The 19055-nt window shown below is 56.5% G+C and overlaps 1 long non-coding RNA gene across 1 annotated transcript in view; it reads left to right on the top strand.

Annotated features, from left to right (window-relative positions):
- LOC136789898 (uncharacterized) overlaps positions 1–19055 on the top strand; it is a 301025-nt gene that overhangs the window by 162591 nt on the left and 119379 nt on the right. The window lies entirely within an intron of this gene.

The raw sequence follows: 19055 nt of genomic DNA, 5'->3' as shown, positions 1-19055 counted from the left end.
GACCCTTCGCCTTATTCTTCCTAGCTGAATATGCGAACATTATGCTAATAAATACACTTACAGCCATCATATTCCTAAACCCAAGCGCCCTAGGGCCACCCACAGAACTATTCCCCGTCATCCTAGCCACAAAAGTCCTCCTACTATCTTCTGGTTTCTTATGGGTCCGAGCTTCATACCCACGATTCCGATATGACCAACTAATGCACCTACTATGAAAAAACTTCCTACCCCTCACACTAGCTCTGTGCCTCTGACACATCAGCATACCTATCTGCTATGCAGGCCTACCTCCTTACATAAGGAAATGTGCCTGAACTACAAAGGGTCACTATGATAAAGTGAACATAGAGGTATAACAGCCCTCTCATTTCCTGTTGACCTTAGAAAAGTAGGAATTGAACCCACACAAGAGAAATCAAAATTCTCCATACTTCCCTTATATTATTTTCTAGTAGAGTCAGCTAATCAAGCTATCGGGCCCATACCCCGAAAATGATGGTTTAACCCCCTCCTCTACTAATGAACCCTTACGCGACCCCAATCATAACCTTCAGCCTCATCTTGGGCACCACAATCACAATTTCCAGCAACCACTGAGTTCTGGCCTGGACAGGACTGGAGATCAACACACTAGCCATCATTCCCCTAATTGCCAAATCCCACCACCCACGAGCAGTAGAAGCCGCAACGAAATACTTCCTAACCCAAGCAGCTGCTTCCGCCCTGGTCCTATTCTCTAGCATAACCAATGCCTGAGTCACCGGCCAATGAGACATCACACAAATAAACCACCCAACCTCCTGTCTACTACTGACAGCAGCAATCGCTATTAAACTGGGCCTAGTGCCATTTCACTTCTGATTCCCAGAAGTACTACAAGGATCGCCACTAATAACAGCCCTGCTACTCTCGACCCTCATAAAATTCCCCCCACTAACCCTGCTCCTACTAACATCCAAATCCCTCGACCCAGCTCTACTCACCGCCATGGCCCTAGCCTCAACAGCACTAGGAGGCTGAATAGGACTGAACCAAACACAAACACGCAAAATCCTAGCCTTCTCGTCCATCTCCCACTTAGGCTGAATCGCCATCATCCTAGTTTACAGCCCCAAATTGGCCTTACTTACCTTCTACCTATACACAATCATAACATCAGCCGTATTCCTAGCCCTTAACAAAATCAAAGCCCTTAACCTATCCATGATCACAACCTCATGAACAAAAACCCCAGTGCTAAACGCCACCCTAATACTAGTACTTTTATCCCTAGCAGGCCTCCCCCCATTAACAGGCTTTATACCAAAGTGACTTATCATCCAAGAACTAACTAAACAGGAAATAACACCAGCAGCCATGGCAATTGCCATGCTATCACTGCTCAGCCTCTTCTTCTACCTACGCCTCGCATACCACTCAACAGTTACCCTTCCCCCCAACTCCTCTAACCACATAAAACAATGATACACTAGCAAAGCCCCAAGCACACCTACTGCGGTCCTTGCCTCACTATCAATCCTCTTACTTCCCCTGTCCCCAATAATACAAGCCATTGTCTAGAAACTTAGGATAACACCCCAAACCGAAGGCCTTCAAAGCCTTAAATAAGAGTTAAACCCTCTTAGTTTCTGCACATTAAGACTTACAGAATATTAACCTGTATCTTCTGAATGCAAGTCAGACGCTTTAATTAAGCTAAAGCCTCCCTAGACAGATGGGCTTCGATCCCACAAAACTCTAGTTAACAGCTAAATGCCTAAACCAATTGGCTTCTGCCTACAAAGACCCTGACGCACCCTAGTGCGCATCGATGAGCTTGCAACTCAACATGAATTTCACTACAGAGCCGATAAGAAGAGGAATTAAACCTCTGTAAAAAGGACTACAGCCTAACGCTTCAACACTCAGCCATCTTACCCGTCACCTTCATCAACCGATGACTATTTTCCACTAACCATAAGGATATTGGCACCCTGTACCTCATCTTCGGGGCATGAGCAGGAATAGTCGGCACCGCACTCAGCCTATTAATCCGCGCAGAACTAGGACAACCAGGAACTCTCCTAGGCGACGACCAAATTTACAATGTAATCGTTACCGCTCACGCCTTTGTAATAAGCTTCTTTATAGTCATACCCATCATGATCGGAGGATTCGGCAACTGATTAGTCCCCCTCATAATCGGTGCCCCCGACATAGCATTCCCGCGAATAAACAACATAAGCTTTTGACTCCTCCCCCCATCATTCCTCCTCCTACTAGCCTCATCCACTGTAGAAGCTGGCGCCGGCACAGGCTGAACTGTCTACCCTCCCCTAGCAGGTGACCTTGCCCACGCCGGAGCTTCAGTAGACCTGGCTATCTTCTCACTCCACTTAGCCGGTATCTCCTCCATCCTTGGGGCCATCAACTTTATCACCACAGCCATCAACATAAAACCCCCCGCACTCTCACAATACCAAACCCCACTATTTGTCTGATCCGTACTAATTACCGCCATCCTACTCCTTCTATCACTCCCCGTACTCGCCGCCGGTATTACAATATTACTAACTGATCGAAACCTAAACACCACATTCTTCGACCCCGCTGGAGGAGGAGACCCAATCCTGTACCAACACCTATTCTGATTCTTCGGACACCCAGAAGTCTATATTCTGATCCTACCGGGGTTCGGAATCATCTCACACGTAGTCACGTACTACTCAGGCAAAAAGGAGCCCTTCGGCTACATGGGAATAGTCTGAGCCATACTATCCATCGGCTTCCTAGGATTCATCGTCTGAGCTCACCACATGTTTACAGTAGGAATAGACGTTGATACCCGAGCCTACTTTACATCAGCCACTATAATCATTGCCATCCCTACCGGAATCAAAGTATTTAGCTGACTAGCCACCCTGCACGGAGGAACAATCAAATGAGACCCCCCCCAATACTATGAGCTCTAGGATTTATCTTCCTATTTACCATCGGAGGATTAACAGGAATCGTTCTTGCAAACTCTTCCCTAGACATCGCCCTGCACGACACGTACTACGTAGTTGCCCACTTCCACTACGTCCTATCCATAGGCGCCGTCTTTGCCATTCTAGCAGGATTTACTCACTGATTCCCACTACTCACTGGGTTTACCCTACACCAAACATGAGCAAAAGCCCACTTCGGGGTAATATTTACAGGAGTAAACCTAACGTTCTTCCCCCAGCACTTCCTAGGCCTAGCAGGAATACCCCGACGATACTCGGACTATCCCGACGCCTACACACTATGAAACACCATTTCCTCCTAGTCCTAGGACTTAGAGAAACTCCAGTACTAAAAATAGTAAACACAAGCAATAATTTCATATACTTCACTCTCACTCACCACTCAACTATCAGCTAACCACACCCCCGTCCACATAGCTTAACACAAAGCATGGCACTGAAGATGCCAAGATGGCATAAAACATGCCTGCGGACAAAAGACTTAGTCCTAACCTTACGGTTGGTTTTTGCTAAATATATACATGCAAGTATCCGCGCCCCAGTGTAAACGCCCTCGACCACCTACCCCCATACAGGCCTTGAGGAGCGGGTATCAGGCACACCCAAGTAGTAGCCCAAGACGCCTCGCTAAGCCACGCCCCCACGGGTATTCAGCAGTAATTAACATTAAGCAATGAGTGCAAACTTGACTTAGTTATAGCAACAGCCTAACTTCAACTTCAGTGCATCCCCAGTGGTGCCAGTGCACTCTCTGGACTCACTGCACTGCATCCCCAGTGGTGCCTGTGCGCTCTCTGGAGTCACAGCACTGCATACCCAGTGGTGCCAGTGCAATCTCTGGACTCACTGCACTGCATCCCCAGTGGTGCCAGTGCACTCTCTGGACTCACTGAAGTGCATTCTCAGTGGTGCCAGTGCACTCTCTGGACTCACTGCACTGCATCCCCAGTGGTGCCAGTGCACTCTCTGGACTCACTGAACTGCATCCCCAGTGGTGCCAGTGCACTCTCTGGACTCACTGCACTGCATCCCCAGTGCTGCCAGTGCACTCTCTGGACTCACTGCACTGCATCCCTAGTGGTGCCACTGCACTCTCTGGACTCACTGCACTGCATCCCCAGTGGTGCCAGTGCACTCTCTGGACTCACTGCAGTGCATCCCCAGTGGTGCCAGTGCACTCACTGGACTCACTGCAGTGCATCCCCACTGGTGCCAGTGCAATCTCTGGACTCACTGCACTGCATCCCCAGTGGTGCCAGTGCACTCTCTGGACTCACTGCACTGCATCCCCAGTGGTTCCAGCGCACTCTCTGGACTCACTGCACTGCATCCCCAGTGGTGCTACTGCACTCTGTGGACTCACTGCAGTGCATCCCCAGTGGTGCCAGTGCACTCTCTGGACTCACTGTACTGCACCCCCAGTGGTGCCAGTGCACTCACTGGACTGACTGCACTGCATCCCCAGTGGTGCCAGTGCACTCTCTGGACTCACTGCACTGCATCCCCACTGGTGCCAGTGTACTCTCTGGACTCACTGCACTGCATCCCCAGTGGTGCCAGTGCACTCACTGGACTCACTGGACACATCCCCAGTGGTGCCAGTGCACTCTCTGGACTCACTGCAGTGCATCCCCAGTGGTGCCAGTGCACTCTCTGGACTCACTGCACTGCATCCCCACTGGTGCCAGTGTACTCTCTGGACTCACTGCAGTGCATCCCCAGTGCTGCCAGTGCACTCTCTGGACTCACTGCACTGCATCCCCAGTGGTGCCAGTGCACTCACTGGACTCACTGCACTGCATCCCCAGTGGTGCCAGTGCACTCTCTGGACTCACTGCACTGCATCCCCACTGGTGCCAGTGTACTCTCTGGACTCACTGCAGTGCATCCCCAGTATTGCCAGTGCAATCTCTGGACTCACTGAAGTGCATCCCCAGTGGTGCCAGTGCACTCTCTGGACTCACTGCAGTGCATCACCAGTGGTGCCAGTGCACTCTCTGGACTCACTGTACTGCATCACCAGTGGTGCCAGTGCACTCTCTGGACTCACTGCAGTGCATTCCCAGTGGTGCCAGTGCACTCTTTGGACTCACTGCACTGCAGCCCCATTGGTGCCAGTGCACTCTCTGGACTCACTGCACTGCATCACAGGTGGTGCCAGTGCACTCTCTGGACTCACTGCACTGCATCCCCAGTGGTGCCAGTGCACTCTCTGGACTCACTGCACTGCATCCCCAGTGGTGCCAGTGCACTCTCTGCACTCACTTCTCTGCATTCCCAGTGGTGCCAGTGAAGTCTCTGGACTCACTGCAGTGCATCCCCAGTGGTGCCAGTGCACTCTCTGGACTCACTGCAGTGCATCCCCAGTGGTGCCAGTGCACTCACTGGACTCAGTGTACTGCATCATCTGTGGTGCCAGTGCACTCTCTGGACTCACTGCAGTGCATCACCAGTGATGCCAGTGCACTCTCTGGACTCACTGCACTGCATCCCCAGTGGTGCCAGTGCACTCTCTGGACTCACTGCACTGCATCCCCAGTGGTGCCAGTGCACTCACTGGATTCACTGCAGTGCATCCCCAGTGGTGCCAGTGCACTCTCTGGACTCACTGCACTGCATCCCCAGTGGTGCCAGTGCACTCTGTGGACTCACTGCACTGCATCCCCAGTGGTGACAGTGCACTCTCTGGACTCACTGCAGTGCATCCCCAGTGGTGCCAGTGCACTCTCTGGACTCACTGCACTGCATCCCCAGTGGTGCCAGTGCAGTCTCTGGAGTAACTGCAGTGCATCCCCACTGGTGCCAAAGCACTCTCTGGACTCCCGGCAACGCATCCCCAGTGGTGCCAGTGCACTCTCTGGACTCACTGCACTGCATCCCCAGTGGTGCCAGTGCACTCTCTGGAGTCACAGCACTGCATCCCCAGTGGTGCCAGTGCACTCTCTGGACTCACTGCAGTGCATCCCCAGTGGTGCCAGTGCACTCTCTGGACTCACTGAAGTGCATCCCCAGTGGTGCCAGTGCACTCTCTGGACTCACTGAAGTGCATTCTCAGTGGTGCCAGTGCACTCTCTGGACTCACTGCACTGCATCCCCAGTGGTGCCAGTACACTCACTGGACTGACTGCACTGCATCCCCAGTGGTGCCAGTGCACTCTCTGGACTCACTAAACTGCATCACCAGTGGTGCCTCTGCACTCTCTGGACTCACTGAACTGCTTCCCCAGTGGTGCCAGTGCACTCACTGGACTCACTGCAGTGCATCCCCACTGGTGCCAGTGCACTCTCTGGGCTCACTGCAGTGCATCCCCAGTGGTGCCAGTGCACTCTCTGGACTCACTGCACTGCATCCCCAGTGGTGCCTGTGCGCTCTCTGGAGTCACAGCACTGCATCCCCAGTGGTGCCAGTGCACTCTCTGGACTCACTGCACTGCATCCCTAGTGGTGCCACTGCACTCTCTGGACTCACTGCACTGCTTCCCCAGTGGTGCCAGTGCACTCTCTGGACTCACTGCACTGCATCCCCAGTGGTGCCTGTGCGCTCTCTGGAGTCACAGCACTGCATCCCCAGTGGTGCCAGTGCACTCTCTGGACTCACTGCACTGCATCCCTAGTGGTGTCACTGCACTCTCTGGACTCACTGCACTGCTTCCCCAGTGCTGCCAGTGCACTCTCTGGACTCACTGTACTGCATCCCCAGTGGTGCCAGTGCACTCACTATACTCACTGCAGTGCATCCCCACTGGTGCCAGTGCACTCTCTGGACTCACTGCACTGCATCCCCAGTGGTGCCAGTGCACTCTCTGGACTCACTGCACTGCATCCCCAGTGGTGCCAGTGCACTCTCTGGACTCACAGCACTGCATCCCCAGTGGTGCTAGTGCACTCTATGGACTCACTGCAGTGCATCCCCAGTGGTGCCAGTGCACTCTCTGGACTCACTGAAGTGCATTCTCAGTGGTGCCAGTGCACTCTCCGGACTCACTTCAGTGCATCACCAGTGGTGCCAGTACACTCTCTGGACTCACTGCAGTGCATCCCCAGTGGTGCCAGTGCACTCTCTGGACTCACAGCAGTGCATCACCAGTGGTGCCAGTGCACTCTCTGGACTCACTGCACTGCATCACCAGTGGTGCCAGTGCACTCTCTGGACTTACTGCACTGCATCCCCAGTAGTGCCAGTGCACTCTCTGGACTCACTGCACTGCATCCCCAGTGGTGCCATTGCACTCACTGGATTCACTGCACTGCATCCCCAGTGGTGCCAGTGCACTCTCTGGACTCACTGCACTGCATCCCCAGTGGTGCCAGTGCACTCTGTGGACTCACTGTACTGCATCCCCAGTGGTGACAGTGCACTCTCTGGACTCACTGCAGTGCATCCCCAGTGGTGCCAGTGCACTCTCTGGACTCACTGCAGTGCATCCCCACTGGTGCCAGTGCACTCTCTGGACTCACTGCACTGCATCCCCAGTGGTGCCAGTGCAGTCTCTGGAGTAACTGCAGTGCATCCCCACTGGTGCCAAAGCACTCTCTGGACTCACTGCAGTGCATCCCCAGTGGTGCCACTGCACTCTCTGGACTCACTGCAGTGCATCCCCAGTGGTGCCAGTGCACTCTCTGGACTCATTGACGTGCATTCTCAGTGGTGCCAGTGCACTCTCTGGACTCACTGCAGTGCATCCCCAGTGGTGCCAGTACACTCACTGGACTCACTGCACTGCATCCCCAGTGGTGCCAGTGCACTCTCTGGACTCACTAAACTGCATCACCAGTGGTGCCACTGCACTCTCTGGACTCACTGCACTGCTTCCCCAGTGGTGCCAGTGCACTCACTGGACTCACTGCAGTGCATCCCCACTGGTGCCAGTGCACTCTCTGGGATCACTGCAGTGCATCCCCAGTGGTGCCAGTGCACTCTCTGGACTCACTGCAGTGCATCCCCAGTGGTGCCAGTGCACTCTCTTGACTCACTGCACTGAAGACCCAGTGGTGCCAGTGCACTCTCTGGACTCACTGCAGTGCATCCCCGGTGGTGCCAGTGCAGTCTCTGGAGTAACTGCACTGCATCCCCACTGGTGCCAAAGCACTCTCTGGACTCCCAGCACCGCATCCCCAGTGGTGCCAGTGCACTCTCTGGACTCACTGCACTGCATGCCCAGTGGTGCCAGTGCACTCTCTGGACTCACTGTACTGCATACCCACTGGTACCAGTGCACTCTGTGGACTCACTGTACTGCATCCCCAGTGGTGACAGTGCACTCTCTGGACTCACTGCACTGCATCCCCACTGGTGCCAGTGCACTCTCTGGACTCACTGCAGTGCATCCCCAGTGGTGCCAGTGCACTCTCTTGACTCACTGCACTGAAGACCCAGTGGTGCCAGTGCACTCTCTGGACTCACTGCAGTGCATCCCCAGTGGTGCCAGTGCACTCTCTGGACTCACTGTACTGCACCCCCAGTGGTGCCAGTGCACTCACTGGACTGACTGCACTGCATCCCCAGTGGTGCCAGTGCACTCTCTGGACTCACTGCACTGCATCCCCACTGGTGCCAGTGTACTCTCTGGACTCACTGCACTGCATCACCAGTGGTGCCAGTGCACTCTCTGGACTCACTGCACTGCATCCCCACTGGTGCCAGTGCACTCTCTGGACTCACTGAAGTGCATCCCCAGTGGTGCCAGTACACTCTCTGGACTCACTGCAGTGCATCCCCAGTGGTGCCAGTGCACTCTCTGGACTCACTGCAGTGCATCCCCAGTGGAGCCAGTGCACTCTCTGGACTCACTGAAGTGCATCCCCAGTGGTGCCAGTACACTCTCTGGACTCACTGCACTGCATCCCCAGTGGTGCCAGTGCACTCTCTGGACTCACTGCAGTGCATCCCCAGTGGAGCCAGTGCACTCTCTGGACTCACTGCAGTGCATCCGCAGTGGTGCCAGTGCACTCTCTGGACTCACTGCACTGCATCCCCAGTGGTGCCAGTGCACTCTCTGGACTCACTGCACTGCATCCCCAGTGGTGCCAGTGCACTCTCTTGAGTCACTGCACTGCATCCCCTGTGGTGCAAGAGCACTCTCTGGACTCACAGCAGTGCATCATCAGTGGTGCCAGTGCACTCTCTGGACTCACTGCACTGCATCCCCAGTGGTGCCAGTGCACTCTCTGGACTCACTGCACTGCATCCCCAGTGGTGCTAGTGCACTGTGTGGACTCACTGTACTGCATCCCCAGTGGTGCCAGTGCAATCTCTGGACTCACTGCAGTGCATCCCCAGTGGTGCCAGTGCACTCTCTGGACTCACTGAAGTGCATTCTCAGTGGTGCCAGTGAACTCTCTGGACTCACTGCACTGCATCCCCAGTAGTGACAGTGCACTCTCTGGACTCACTGCAGTGCATCCCCAGTGGTGCCAGTGCACTCTCTGGACTCACTGCACTGCTTCCCCAGTGGTGCCAGTGCACTCTGTGGACTCACTGCAGTGCATCCCCAGTGGTGCCAGTGCACTCTCTGGACTCACTGCAGTGCATCCCCAGTGGTGCCAGTGCATTCTCTGGACTTACTGCACTGCATCCCCAGTAGTGCCAGTGCACTCTCTGGACTCACTGCACTGCATCCCCAGTGGTGCCAGTGCACTCACTGGATTCACTGCACTGCATCCCCAGTGGTGCCAGTGCACTCACTGGATTCACTGCACTGCATCCCCAGTGGTGCCAGTGCACTCTCTGGACTCACTGAACTGCATCCCCAGTGGTGCCACTGCACTCTCTGGACTCACTGCACTGCATCCCCAGTGGTGCCAGTGCACTCTCTGGTCTCACTGCACTGCATCCCCAGTGGTGCCACTGCACTCTCTGGACTCATTGAAGTGCACTCTCAGTGGTGCCAGTGCACTCTCTGGACTCACTGCAGTGCATCCCCAGTGGTGCCAGTACACTCTCTGGACTCACTGCACTGCATCCCCAGTGGTGCCAGTGCACTCTCTGGACTCACTGAAGTGCATTCTCAGTGGTGCCAGTGCACTCTCTGGACTCACTGCACTGCTTCCCCAGTGGTGCCAGTGCACTCTCTGGACTCACTGAAGTGCATTCTCAGTGGTGCCAGTGCACTCTCTGGACTCACTGCAGTGCATCCCCAGTGGTGCCAGTGCACTCACTGGATTCACTGCACTGCATCCCCAGTGGTGCCAGTGCACTCTCTGGACTCACTGCACTGCATCCCCGGTGGTGCCAGTGCAATCTCTGGACTCACTGCAGTGCATCCCCAGTGGTGCCAGTGCACTCTCAGGACTCACTGCACTGCATCCCCAGTGGTGCCAGTGCACTCTCTGGACTCACTGCACTGCATCCCCAGTAGTGACTGTGCACTCTCTGGACTCACTGCAGTGCATCCCCAGTGGTGCCAGTGCACTCTCTGGACTCACTGCACTGCATCCCCTGTGGTGCCAGTGCACTCTCTGGACTCACTGCACTGCATCCCCGGTAGTGACAGTGCACTCTCTGGACTCACTGCAGTGCATCCCCAGTGGTGCCAGTGCACTCTCTGGACTTACTGCACTGCATCCCCAGTAGTGCCAGTGCACTCTCTGGACTCACTGCACTGCATCCCCAGTGGTGCCAGTGCACTCACTGGATTCACTGCACTGCATCCCCAGTGGTGCCAGTGCACTCACTGGATTCACTGCACTGCATCGCCAGTGGTGCCAGTGCACTCTCTGGACTCACTGCACTGCATCCCCAGTGGTGCCACTGCACTCTCTGGACTCACTGCACTGCATCCCCAGTGGTGCCAGTGCACTCTCTGGACTCACTGCACTGCATCCCCAGTGGTGCCACTGCACTCTCTGGACTCATTGAAGTGCACTCTCAGTGGTGCCAGTGCACTCTCTGGACTCACTGCAGTGCATCCCCAGTGGTGCCAGTACACTCTCTGGACTCACTGCACTGCATCCCCAGTGGTGCCAGTGCACTCTCTGGACTCACTGAAGTGCATTCTCAGTGGTGCCAGTGCACTCTCTGGACTCACTGCACTGCTTCCCCAGTGGTGCCAGTGCACTCTCTGGACTCACTGAAGTGCATTCTCAGTGGTGCCAGTGCACTCTCTGGACTCACTGCAGTGCATCCCCAGTGGTGCCAGTACACTCACTGGACTCACTGCACTGCATCCCCAGTGGTGTCAGTGCACTCTCTGGACTCACTGCACTGCTTCCCCAGTGGTGCCAGTGCACTCACTGGACTGACTGCAGTACATCCCCACTGGTGCCAGTGCACTCTCTGGGCTCACTGCAGTGCATCCCCAGTGGTGCCAGTGCACTCTCTGGACTCACTGCACTGCATCCCCAGTGGTGCCAGTGCACTCTCTGGACTCACTGAACTGCATCCCCAGTGGTGCCAGTGCACTCTCTGGACTCACTGCACTGCATCCCCAGTGCTGCCAGTGCACTCTCTGGACTCACTGCAATGCATCCCCAGTGGTGCCACTGCACTCTCTGGACTCACTGCACTGCTTCCCCAGTGGTGCCAGTGCACTGTCTGGACTCACTGCACTGCATCCCCAGTGGTGCCAGTGCACTCACTGGACTCACTGCAGTGCATCCCCAGTGGTGCCAGTGCACTCTCTTGACTCACTGCACTGCATCCCCAGTGGTGCCAGCGCACTCTCTGGACTCACTGCACTGCATCCCCAGTCGTGCTAGTGCACTCTGTGGACTCACTGCAGTGCATCCCCAGTGGTACCAGTGCACTCTCTGGACTCACTGCAGTGCATCCCCAGTGATGCCAGTGCACTCTCTGGACTCACTGCAGTGCATCCCCAGTGGTGCCAGTACACTCTCTGGACTCAGTGCAGTGCATCCCCAGTGGTGCCAGTGCACTCTCTGGACTCACTGCAGTGCATCCCCAGTGGAGCCAGTGCACTCTCTGGACTCACTGCAGTGCATCCGCAGTGGTGCCATTGCACTCTCTGGACTCACTGCACTGCATCCCCAGTGGTGCCAGTGCACTCTCTGGACTCACTGCACTGCATCCCCAGTGCTGCCAGTGCACTCTCTTGAGTCACTGCACTGCATCCCCTGTGGTGCAAGAGCACTCTCTGGACTCACAGCAGTGCATCCCCAGTGGTGCCAGTGCACTCTCTGGACTCACTGCACTGCATCCCCAGTGGTGCCAGTGCACTCTCTGGACTCACTGCACTGCATCCCCAGTGGTGCCAGTGCACTCACTGGACTGACTGCAGTGCATCCCCACTGGTGCCAGTGCACTCTCTGGACTCACTGAACTGCATCCCCAGTGGTGCCAGTGCACTCTCTGGACTCACTGCACTGCATCCCCAGTGCTGCCAGTGCACTCTCTGCACTCACTGCAGTGCATCCCCAGTGGTGCCACTGCACTCTCTGGACTCACTGCACTGCTTCCCCAGTGGTGCCAGTGCACTGTCTGGACTCACTGCACTGCATCCCCAGTAGTGACAGTGCACTCACTGGACTCACTGCAGTGCATCCCCAGTGATGCCACTGCACTCTCTGGACTCACTGAACTGCTTCCCCAGTGGTGCCAGTGCACTCTCTGGACTCACTGCACTGCATCCCCACTGGTGCCAGTGCACTCTCTGGGCTCACTGCACTGCATCCCCAGTGGTGCCAGTGCACTCTCTGGACTCACTGCACTGCTTCCCCAGTGGTTCCAGCGCATTCTCTGGACTCACTGCACTGCATCCCCAGTCGTGCTAGTGCACTCTGTGGACTCACTGCAGTGCATCCCCAGTGGTGCCAGTGCACTCTCTGGACTCACTGCAGTGCATCCCCAGTGGTGCCAGTGCACTCTCTGGACTCACTGCAGTGCATCCCCAGTGGTGCCAGTACACTCTCTGGACTCACTGCACTGCATCCCCAGTGGTGCCAGTGCACTCTCTGGACTCACTGCAGTGCATCCCCAGTGGAGCCAGTGCACTCTCTGGACTCACTGCAGTGCATCCGCAGTGGTGCCAGTGCACTCTCTGGACTCACTGCACTGCATCCCCAGTGGTGCCAGTGCACTCTCTGGACTCACTGCACTGCATCCCCAGTGGTGCCAGTGCACTCTCTTGAGTCACTGCACTGCATCCCCTGTGGTGCAAGAGCACTCTCTGGACTCACAGCAGTGCATCATCAGTGGTGCCAGTGCACTCTCTGGACTCACTGCACTGCATCCCCAGTGGTGCCAGTGCACTCTCTGGACTCACTGCACTGCATCCCCAGTGGTGCTAGTGCACTGTGTGGACTCACTGTACTGCATCCCCAGTGGTGCCAGTGCAATCTCTGGACTCACTGCAGTGCATCCCCAGTGGTGCCAGTGCACTCTCTGGACTCACTGAAGTGCATTCTCAGTGGTGCCAGTGAACTCTCTGGACTCACTGCACTGCATCCCCAGTAGTGACAGTGCACTCTCTGGACTCACTGCAGTGCATCCCCAGTGGTGCCAGTGCACTCTCTGGACTCACTGCACTGCTTCCCCAGTGGTGCCAGTGCACTCTGTGGACTCACTGCAGTGCATCCCCAGTGGTGCCAGTGCACTCTCTGGACTCACTGCAGTGCATCCCCAGTGGTGCCAGTGCATTCTCTGGACTTACTGCACTGCATCCCCAGTAGTGCCAGTGCACTCTCTGGACTCACTGCACTGCATCCCCAGTGGTGCCAGTGCACTCACTGGATTCACTGCACTGCATCCCCAGTGGTGCCAGTGCACTCACTGGATTCACTGCACTGCATCCCCAGTGGTGCCAGTGCACTCTCTGGACTCACTGAACTGCATCCCCAGTGGTGCCACTGCACTCTCTGGACTCACTGCACTGCATCCCCAGTGGTGCCAGTGCACTCTCTGGTCTCACTGCACTGCATCCCCAGTGGTGCCACTGCACTCTCTGGACTCATTGAAGTGCACTTTCAGTGGTGCCAGTGCACTCTCTGGACTCACTGCAGTGCATCCCCAGTGGTGCCAGTACACTCTCTGGACTCACTGCACTGCATCCCCAGTGGTGCCAGTGCACTCTCTGGACTCACTGAAGTGCATTCTCAGTGGTGCCAGTGCACTCTCTGGACTCACTGCACTGCTTCCCCAGTGGTGCCAGTGCACTCTCTGGACTCACTGAAGTGCATTCTCAGTGGTGCCAGTGCACTCTCTGGACTCACTGCAGTGCATCCCCAGTGGTGCCAGTACACTCACTGGACTCACTCCACTGCATCCCCAGTGGTGCCAGTGCACTCTCTGGACTCACTGCACTGCTTCCCCAGTGGTGCCAGTGCACTCACTGGACTGACTGCAGTACATCCCCACTGGTGCCAGTGCACTCTCTGGGCTCACTGCAGTGCATCCCCAGTGGTGCCAGTGCACTCTCTGTACTCACTGCACTGCATCCCCAGTGGTGCCAGTGCACTCTCTGGACTCACTGAACTGCATCCCCAGTGGTGCCAGTGCACTCTCTGGACTCACTGCACTGCATCCCCAGTGCTGCCAGTGCACTCTCTGGACTCACTGCACTGCATCCCCAGTGGTGCCACTGCACTCTCTGGACTCACTGCACTGCTTCCCCAGTGGTGCCAGTGCACTGTCTGGACTCACTGCAGTGCATCCCCAGTGGTTCCAGCGCACTCTCTGCACTCAATGCACTGCATCCCCAGTCGTGCTAGTGCACTCTGTGGACTCACTGCAGTGCATCCCCAGTGGTGCCAGTGCACTCTCTGGACTCACTGCAGTGCATCCCCAGTGGTGCCAGTGCACTCTCTGGACTCAGTGCAGTGCATCCCCAGTGGTGCCAGTGCACTCTCTGGACTCACTGCAGTGCATCCCCAGTGGAGCCAGTGCACTCTGGACTCACTGCTGTGCATCAGCAGTGGTGCCATTGCACTCTCTGGACTCACTGCACTGCATCCCCAGTGGTGCCAGTGCACTCTCTGGACTCACTGCGCTGCATCCCCAGTGCTGCCAGTGCACTCTCTTGATTCACTGCACTCCATCCCCTGTGGTGCAAGAGCACTCTCTGGACTCACAGCAGTGCATCCCCAGTGGTGCCAGTGCACTCTCTGGACTCACTGCACTGCATCCCCAGTGGTGCCAGTGCACTCTCTGGACTCACTGCACTGCATCCCCAGTGGTGCCAGTGCACTCACTGGACTGACTGCAGTGCATCCCCAGTGGTGCCAGTGCACTCTCTGGACTCACTGAACTGCATCCCCAGTGGTGCCAGTGCACTCTCTGGACTCACTGCACTGCATCCCCAGTGCTGCCAGTGCACTCTCTGGACTCACTGCACTGCTTCCCCAGTGGTGCCAGTGCACTGTCTGGACTCACTGCACTGCATCCTCAGTAGTGACAGTGCACTCACTGGACTCACTGCAGTGCATCCCCAGTGGTGCCACTGCACTCTCTGGACTCACTGCACTGCTTCCCCATTGGTGCCAGTGCACTGTCTGGACTCACTGCACTGCATCCCCAGTAGTGACAGTGCACTCACTGGACTCACTGCACTGCATCCCCAGTGGTGCCAGTGCACTCTCTGGAGTCACTGCACTGCATCCCCAGTGGTGCCAGTGCACTCTCTGGACTCACTGCACTGCATCCCCAGTGGTTCCAGCGCATTCTCTGGACTCACTGCACTGCATCCCCAGTCGTGCTAGTGCACTCTGCGGACTCACTGCAGTGCATCCCCAGTGGTGCCAGTGCACTCTCTGGACTCACTGCAGTGCATCCCCAGTGGTTCCAGTGCACTCTCTGGACTCACTGCACTGCATCCCCAGTGGTGCCAGTGCACTCACTGGACTCACTGGACACATCCCCAGTGGTGCCAGTGCACTCTCTGGACTCACTGCAGTGCATCCCCAGTGGTGCCAGTGCACTCTCTGAACTCACTGCACTGCATCCCCAGTGGTGCCAGTGTACTCTCTGGACTCACTGCAGTGCATCCCCAGTGGTGCCAGTGCACTCTCTGGACTCACTGCACTGCATCCCCACTGGTGCCAGTGCACTCTCTGGACTCACTGAAGTGCATCCCCAGTTGTGCCAGTGCACTCTCTGGACTCACTGCACTGCATCCCCAGTGGTGCCAGTGCAATCTCTGGACTCACTGTAGTGCATCCCCAGTGGTGCCAGTGTACTCTCTGGACTCACTGCAGTTCATCACCAGTGGTGCCAGTGCACTCTCTGGACTCACTGTACTGCATCACCAGTGGTGCCAGTGCACTCTCTGGACTCACTGCAGTGCATCCCCAGTGGTGCCAGTGCACTCTTTGGACTCACTGCACTGCAGCCCCATTGGTGCCAGGGCACTCTCTGGACTCACTGCACTGCATCCCCAGTGGTGCCAGTGCACTCTCTGGAGTCACTGCACTGTATCCCCAGTGGTGCCAGTGCACTCTCTGGACTCACTGCACTGCATCCCTGTGGTGCCAGTGCACTCTCTGCACTCACTTCTCTGCATTCCCAGTGGTGCCAGTGAAGTCTCTGGACTCACTGCACTGCATCCACAGTGGTGCCAGTGCAATCTCTGGACTCACTGAAGTGCATCCCCAGTGGTGCCAGTGCACTCTCTGGACTCACTGCACTGCATCCCCAGTGGTGCCAGTGCACTCTCTGGACTCACTGCAGTGCATCCCCAGTGGTGCCAGTGCACTCTCTGGACTCACTGCACTGCATCCCCAGTGGTGCAAGTGCACTCTCTCGAGTCACTGCACTACATCCCCAGTGGTGCCAGTGCACTCACTGGACTCAGTGTACTGCATCATCTGTGGTGCCAGTGCACTCTCTGGACTCACTGCAATGCATCCCCAGTGGTGCCAGTGCACTCTCTGGACTCACTGCACTGCATCCCCAGTGGTGCCAGTGCACTCTCTGGACTCACTGCACTGTATCCCCAGTGGTGCCAGTGCACTCACTGGATTCACTGCAGTGCATCCCCAGTGGTGCCAGTGCACTCTCTGGACTCACTGCACTGCATCCCCAGTGGTGCCAGTGCACTCTGTGGACTCACTGCACTGCATCCCCAGTGGTGACAGTGCACTCTCTGGACTCACTGCAGTGCATCCCCAGTGGTGCCAGTGCACTCTCTGGACTCACTGCACTGCATCCCCAGTGGTGCCAGTGCACTCTGTGGACTCACTGCACTGCATCCCCAGTGGTGACAGTGCACTCTCTGGACTCACTGCAGTGCATCCCCAGTGGTGCCAGTGCACTCTCTGGACTCACTGCACTGCATCCCCAGTGGTGCCAGTGCACTCTCTTGACTCACTGCACTGAAGCCCCAGTGGTGCCAGTGCACTCTCTGGACTCACTGCAGTGCATCCCCAGTGGTGCCAGTGCACTCTCTGGACTCACGGCAGTGCATCCCCAGTGGTGCCAGTGCACTCTCTGGACTCAATGCAGGGAATCCCCAGTGGTGCCAGTGCACTGTCTGGACTCACTGCAGTGCATCCCCAGTGGTGCCAGTGCACTCTCTGGACTCACTGTACTGCACCCCCAGTGGTGCCAGTGCACTCACTGGACTGACTGCACTGCATCCCCAGTGGTGCCAGTGCACTCTCTGGACTCACTGCACTGCATCCCCACTGGTGCCAGTGTACTCTCTGGACTCACTGCACTGCATCCCCAGTGGTGCCAGTGCACTCACTGTACTCACTGGACACATCCCCAGTGGTGCCAGTGCACTCTCTGGACTCACTGCAGTGCATCCCCAGTGGTGCCAGTGCACTCTCTGAACTCACTGCACTGCATCCCCAGTGGTGCCAGTGTACTCTCTGGACTCACTGCAGTGCATCCCCAGTGGTGCCAGTGCACTCTCTGGACTCACTGCACTGCATCCCCACTGGTGCCAGTGCACTCTCTGGACTCACTGAAGTGCATCCCCAGTTGTGCCAGTGCACTCTCTGGACTCACTGCACTGCATCCCCAGTGGTGCCAGTGCAATCTCTGGACTCACTGTAGTGCATCCCCAGTGGTGCCAGTGTACTCTCTGGACTCACTGCAGTTCATCACCAGTGGTGCCAGTGCACTCTCTGGACTCACTGTACTGCATCACCAGTGGTGCCAGTGCACTCTCTGGACTCACTGCAGTGCATTCCCAGTGGTGCCAGTGCACTCTTTGGACTCACTGCACTGCAGCCCCATTGGTGCCAGGGCACTCTCTGGACTCACTGCACTGCATCCCCAGTGGTGCCAGTGCACTCTCTGGAGTCACTGCACTGCATCCCCAGTGGTGCCAGTGCACTCTCTGGACTCACTGCACTGCATCCCTGTGGTGCCAGTGCACTCTCTGCACTCACTTCTCTGCATTCCCAGTGGTGCCAGTGAAGTCTCTGGACTCACTGCACTGCATCCACAGTGGTGCCAGTGCAATCTCTGGACTCACTGAAGTGCATCCCCAGTGGTGCCAGTGCACTCTCTGGACTCACTGCACTGCATCCCCAGTGGTGCCAGTGCACTCTCTGGACTCACTGCAGTGCATCCCCAGTGGTGCCAGTGCACTCTCTGGACTCACTGCACTGCATCCCCAGTGGTGCAAGTGCACTCTCTCGAGTCACTGCACTACATCCCCAGTGGTGCCAGTGCACTCACTGGACTCAGTGTACTGCATCATCTGTGGTGCCAGTGCACTCTCTGGACTCACTGCAATGCATCCCCAGTGGTGCCAGTGCACTCTCTGGACTCACTGCACTGCATCCCCAGTGGTGCCAGTGCACTCTCTGGACTCACTGCACTGTATCCCCAGTGGTGCCAGTGCACTCACTGGATTCACTGCAGTGCATCCCCAGTGGTGCCAGTGCACTCTCTGGACTCACTGCACTGCATCCCCAGTGGTGCCAGTGCACTCTGTGGACTCACTGCACTGCATCCCCAGTGGTGACAGTGCACTCTCTGGACTCACTGCAGTGCATCCCCAGTGGTGCCAGTGCACTCTCTGGACTCACTGCACTGCATCCCCAGTGGTGCCAGTGCACTCTGTGGACTCACTGCACTGCATCCCCAGTGGTGACAGTGCACTCTCTGGACTCACTGCACTGCATCCCCAGTGGTGCCAGTGCACTCTCTGGACTCAC

Source organism: Anser cygnoides, chromosome 2 (assembly GCF_040182565.1).
Source record: "Anser cygnoides isolate HZ-2024a breed goose chromosome 2, Taihu_goose_T2T_genome, whole genome shotgun sequence".
NCBI lineage: Eukaryota > Metazoa > Chordata > Aves > Anseriformes > Anatidae > Anser > Anser cygnoides.
The sequence above is the reverse complement of the archived record's forward strand: the minus strand, read 5'-3'. Positions and strand labels throughout refer to the sequence as shown.